This window comes from Diadema antillarum, unplaced genomic scaffold (genome assembly GCF_040938485.1).
Source record: "Diadema antillarum isolate AM-2024a unplaced genomic scaffold, OU_Dant_1.0 seq00000486_RagTag, whole genome shotgun sequence".
NCBI lineage: Eukaryota > Metazoa > Echinodermata > Echinoidea > Diadematoida > Diadematidae > Diadema > Diadema antillarum.
In genome coordinates, this window is record NW_027271449.1 from 1,610,666 (window position 1) to 1,616,665 (window position 6,000).

The following is a 6,000-nucleotide window of genomic DNA, read 5'->3' on the forward strand; positions in this document are numbered from 1 at the left end:
AAGTTTTAGGCAGGAATGATGACCCCGCTAAATTCTTCTCAAAACCACACTCGGATCACAAGGTCAAGGAGCGCGTGATGTCCGACCTGGAGACGACAAGCGGGGAAAATAGCACTGGACCAAATGACGACGACGAATTCGATCTACAACTTCTCCGCACTCACAGTCACACCACCATGGCATGCACCAACCGTGACAGATCCGAGCGGGCGAGGTCCGAGACGAGACAACGTTGTTCAGTGCCAGTATTGTAGAACATAGATTATATTTCTCGATTTCTCAAGTTCACTTGGGTCCAAGCAATCAAGCCTTTAGAAATACCGGTATATGAGTCACGCTGTGACAAAAGTTTCAGAATGCTGACATTCGACAAGTTGTTCAAGGGATACCTTTTTTGTCAGGCGTGCTGTGAAAATTGACTGGTTTTGAGGTCTAGATACAAGAGCGAGGCCAGGAAGTCTTCGCACTGTTCGCGCTAGCTTCTTCGCTCGCGCTCCCAACCTTGCCGACGAACCGAATAAAGACTCCTGAACAAAACCCGTTGCCGCTACTCTACTACTGAATACGCAGGGTTCTCTCGCTGGCTGGGTTGAAAGCGATGGTGTTGTCATCAATACACGGTTGTACACATCCACATGCGCTCTATTCAAGGATATGTAAATCAAGCGGCGACTGCAGTTGCCTGATTGGCTATTCCTGTGTGGGCTCGACATAGGAAGGCATAGGGTCGACAAACTTTCGCTCTTAGTCTACTTCAAAGACCCCTTCCCGCAGCTGCGATATAAACAAAAATCGGGCGCAGAGATCCAAGAGTGCATGTTAATCTTTTTTTATACGCGTGTTTATTAAATAAATACCTTTTTTTTGGGGGTGATTTCCTTTAGAGTTTATTTGAGCGCTTGGTACCTGGATTTATGAATAGGCCTACTCGTCAACATGTTGAACTGCTCCAAAACAAAAAGACGGTCGAAATTTACGTTTAGAGCCATGATCATGATGACGCAGTAGGCCTATTGGAGAAATCGGTGAAAGATTTAAAAAAAAAAGTTTTTCCTTTCTTGATTAAAGATTTTGAGGGATAACACACCCAAGGACGATTGAAAGAAGTTGATGTAACTTAGATATTAATAATTGCAAATAGTAATATCAAAACGATAATCTCACAGAATCATAGATACCTAGGCCCTACCCCCCCCCCCCCCCCCCCCCCCCCCGCTTATCTCAACCTCCAAAGTTAGATACTTTCATTTCCCTTGCCCACGTAATAGGCTCCGTGTACAATGTACCTCCTTGGTCCAAGGAAGTGCGTCTCACCTCCCTGCTTGGTCTAATATCCAATTTTTCATGAAATAAAAAATAATCTTATTCTAAACTATATCGGGACTTGTAATATTTTCAAAATTTGATAGCATCATCTCTGTTGCTAGGTGTTTATCACAGACAAGGGAATGATAGCGTAAATGGTTTCCCGGTACATTATGTTTCGAGAATGTTGTCAGCGAGCGTCTTGGAAGAAGAAAGAAAGAAAGAGAGAGAGAGAGAGAGAGAGAGAGAGAAAAAAAAAACAGCTCTATCGATTCTTCCGTGCGGACGTTTTGAGGATACCATAGCATGCCACCTCATGCTGGGTGAACAAACTTTTAGGGATGTTAGTCTATATTTAAGACCGAGTTCTTTTTCCACATTTTACACATGACAGCATCTACGCACACTATCTATGTGAATAACAACAGAATGTGTTTTTCTTGTCAATTTAGTAATTCATATCAGTAAAAGTAATTACTGAACTAACAAAAATTGGTTTAGGGACAATATTTAAGCATTCGTGTAGTGCGGCGATGAAAATTGTGTACGCGTATGTACATCGCAGACTAACAAGGCCGTGCGTCATTCACGCGTGCGTAGCGTTTACTAGTATTACGCGAAGAAAGTTTGCTGACCCCCTACTCAACTCTGGGTATGCATCGTAACCATACAACGTCTGACGATCGATGCGTCGAAGAATAATAATGTAAATGGCTGGCTGTGTATCTAAAAAAGTCTGCTAAAAAACAATAGCATATCATAATATGTTTGCTTCGCGGGAACTCGCTGTTCTCACAGACCACAAAATACATTTAGCGCTGCTATTCATACCTCGGATTCAGTTCACGATTAATATAGGCGGATAGGAAAGTGAAAAAAAAAAAAACCAACTTGTTCATTCGTTGTATTCTAGATCCTCGCAAAGCCATACGGAGTTAGATTATTCCAATCCTGTAATATTCCACTAAGAAGGAAGCATTTTCCTTTCCCAGTTAGTCAAACATGTTATGATAAGACGATTTGTGTTCCATGGGATATTTTATCACGGCTTCGACTGTGTGACCAATCATGAATCTTTCGCATTGTTTGTTTTGTTTTTTTCTCAACATCCTCATTAGTCAACTTTTAATGTTTGATATAGCCCTACTCGTCTTTTTATCAATCTTAAATAGGACCTAAATGAAGTACATGTATAGCATTTTAGCGGTGGCTTTATGGCACGGCGGCATCATCACTGGACAGATCAACAAAAAGTGATGCTTTCCTTCTTTTATTTTTGTCAGCTTATCTGAGCTATGTAACAATAAGTAAACATTTGTGTCTTTCTGTAAAAATGAAAATGTCGCACTTATTTCAAAGACAGAGAGGTCTGGGAGAGAGAAAAGAAAAAAAAATACACAGTGACATGCAAAAGAAACAGCGTAAATTCACTTCGAAGTCCACGTACCATCCCACTATCCAGCTGTTCTTTTTTAATCATTTTCAAGTACTGTTTATAATTATGTAAACTGTTGAATAGGAAAAAAAAATAAATCTACAAGACATCGTAAATGTGTGACTCCTCATGAAAATGTCATCTTTTATAGATGCGACGTACTACTGTGAAGTGTAGGATGCAATGGAAGATAACTGGGTATGCCGAAGCGACGTTCATTCCCAAATGTTTCACGACCGGGAACACTTCTCCTTCTTTCGATTAAGTAAAGGCCATCAAGTGGTGGATCAGTGTGGCTTCCAATTGAAACACAGGAAAAACTTCCTGCTCTTTAAATTCACAGCGTTTATGCCGGTACCCTCGTATACAATGTGTGACTATTGCGTGACTGAGTGTTTACAACCCAGGCGCGCCCTGAGATACCTTGTGAATGCTAAAACATTTCATCATGTAACAGACAACAAAACAATTATTTTCGTAAATGCCTAGTCGGTCGGCCCTCATTTTTGCGGACAAATCTAAGCCGAGCTGATATTCTGTGCATGGTAAGCTGACATTCTTTAATTAGCCGAAGAGAAAAATATAAAAACCTCGGATTTCCTTATCTTTTAACCAGCTTTCTCGCATGATGCCAAAAAGTGCTGTAGTAGATACATCCTACATATAATTTGGATCTAAAAAGGTCAACGCTACTATAGTAGGAACTAAAATGTCTAATCTATCCTATACAGTAGGGCGCTACATATAAAAACAGTGCACCATCTGCATGTTTCGAGAAACACTTTTCATTTTTAATTATTTGTGCGTGTACAAATAATGTAAGCCTATAAGTGACTGTCATGGCGCGATCATGTGAACATCAAGCAAGATCGTACAATTTGATTAGATTCTATGCACTAAAAACCTTTAAAATCTTTAATTACCAATAGAGATGCATGTTTATGGGGCTCATCACATTCTTCACCAAAGTCATTTGAAGGCCTGAATTTGCAAATGAGTGTGTTCTACAGGCCGAAATCGAAAGTAAGGTTAAGATATGAAAGTGGTGTGAGATATAAGCCCTACAAGTGGGGAAATCATGCTGGAAATTAGATGTAGGCCGTATGTATTTACTGTAATAAATTTATGAAATGCGTCGTCCTTCATACATGTCTAGGAATGTGAGACTAGGTACTATGGAGGCTCGCGCTTCCGCAGCAAGGTTATCTGCTGGGCTCTCAGAAAATAGAACGAGACAGTCCCGTGGTTCAACAAACTTTCCCCCCTTTCATTAATATTCAGTAGGCGCTCCTTATACAGTCTGGCAGCCTACAACACACACACACTCACGATGCATTGTGAATGTGTGTTGAATGGGATGCTTGGTACGAGATACTTTGCATCTCTCCAGCGAGCGGCTCACGTGAGGTATGATGACGTCACATGCCTTTCCCGACACGTAAATATTTCACGATGCATGTGTTGTGACGGCGGCGGATGGAATATAAATCAACCGCAGAGAGTGTGTGCAAATCTGAGCAATTTCTCCCTTTTGCTTTGACTGTTTGGTAAATGGGAGATGTCATTATGACACAACTTGTATTCTAGTACTTCTTGAGCTTTTATTTGTTTGTCTTATTCACCTTAGATTATAGAAGCTCGTCATCAGATGTATACATGCTCCAAAATTACTACCTTTTTTATCAGATAAATATGATAATCATTTTGCCCCCAGTAATGCTGGTAGTAAAACTAGAGGTTATATAAAGGAACTAATTCAGTATCTTCAATTGGGTGATACATAAAGCTCTGAAGAAATGACATCTACCATCCTCATTTAGAGTACTTACCCTCTGTCAAATGCATTTTTCTTTTTTTTCTTTTTTATTTTAGTACGTCATACTAATAAATATGCCAAACACTAACCCACGTACACACACAATTAGCAAACTTGTGTCCTTCCTAAGCCAGGTGTTCAGTTTTGCCTTTGTTTTTTACTAATGCCTTGTAAGTTGTATCAGTAACCTCCAAGCAGGTACCAGTAGCCTGAAAGAAGGTTCATGTCGCTACAGTGCAACCTGTCTGTAGCGGCCACCCACGGAAGACGACAAAAAGTGCGTAGCCATTATATTCAGATGTCCGCTATTGACGGGGTATTTCATATGACTTTTCTCCGGCGGGAATTGTTCTGTATGCGGCATGTGGCCACTAAGGCAGGTTTGGCAGTACCAGGGACTCCAACCCCAAGCACCTTCTGATCCGGAGATTCTCCCGCCCGAAACCCCTAGCAAACGGGAGACTCCAAGTTGATGTGTGCGAAGCGCGAAGTTCCTAGGGTTCTAGATGCTCTCTGGTGCTATCTAAGGCTTATTTTTTCAACTTACGATAGCAATAAGTAAGAAATCCTTTCCACCGGGAGACACAGTGCCAGGGCGGGAGAAATCAAATCTCAAGCGGGAGAACGGGAGATTTAAAAAAAATGGGGTTTCGGCGGGAGATCTCCCGTCGAAAACGGGAGAGTTGGAGTCTCTGCAGTACTTGCTAACACTAAAGGAGCCACAAGATGGTATGGGAAACGTTTCTCAACATCATTATTCATGTTTCCCTGCAAATAAAATTTGAGCTCGTATATGGACAATGATTATCATCACTGTTATGTTGTCAGTCAAAAGCAAACAAAGAAACAAACGAATACACAAACCATGACAAACAACACTAAACAAATTTCTTAAAGGACTGTGGACTCCATTTTGTGAATGCACTTAACTGTAGGAAAATTTGATAAAGCTGCTATAATGTTGTCTTCTGGAAATTCCCGTAAGTAAAATTAGCACGCAGTTGTTCTTTGTTGAAGTATGTCTTGTAGCATTTTTCATTGTGTTATGATTGTACTTTGTTGAATTACATCTCTCAGCATGGTGTGTTGTATGATGAAAATCATCTCGTAATCCGGTCACACATGTAACAAGGTCAAGGACGATTGTGGAGCAACACCATATCCACTTGGAATGAAAACTGGATGACAGGAACTTCAGATCCACTCACATTTTTAATTCATTTCAGCAGTCTATATCTGAAGAGCGAAAATAGAGTGGTATGAAGAAATTCTATTGTAGGGTGGCTACGTAAAAAAGTGGAGATTAAGTTACATTAGTTCATACAAGACTATGCGATGAGCAAGAATGTGATATAGTACCAGTCTCCTTCCACACAGATTGGTCCAACACAACAAAGGATCTTGGACCTAACTTTAAAAACCTTGGTTTGCCATGTACTCCCAG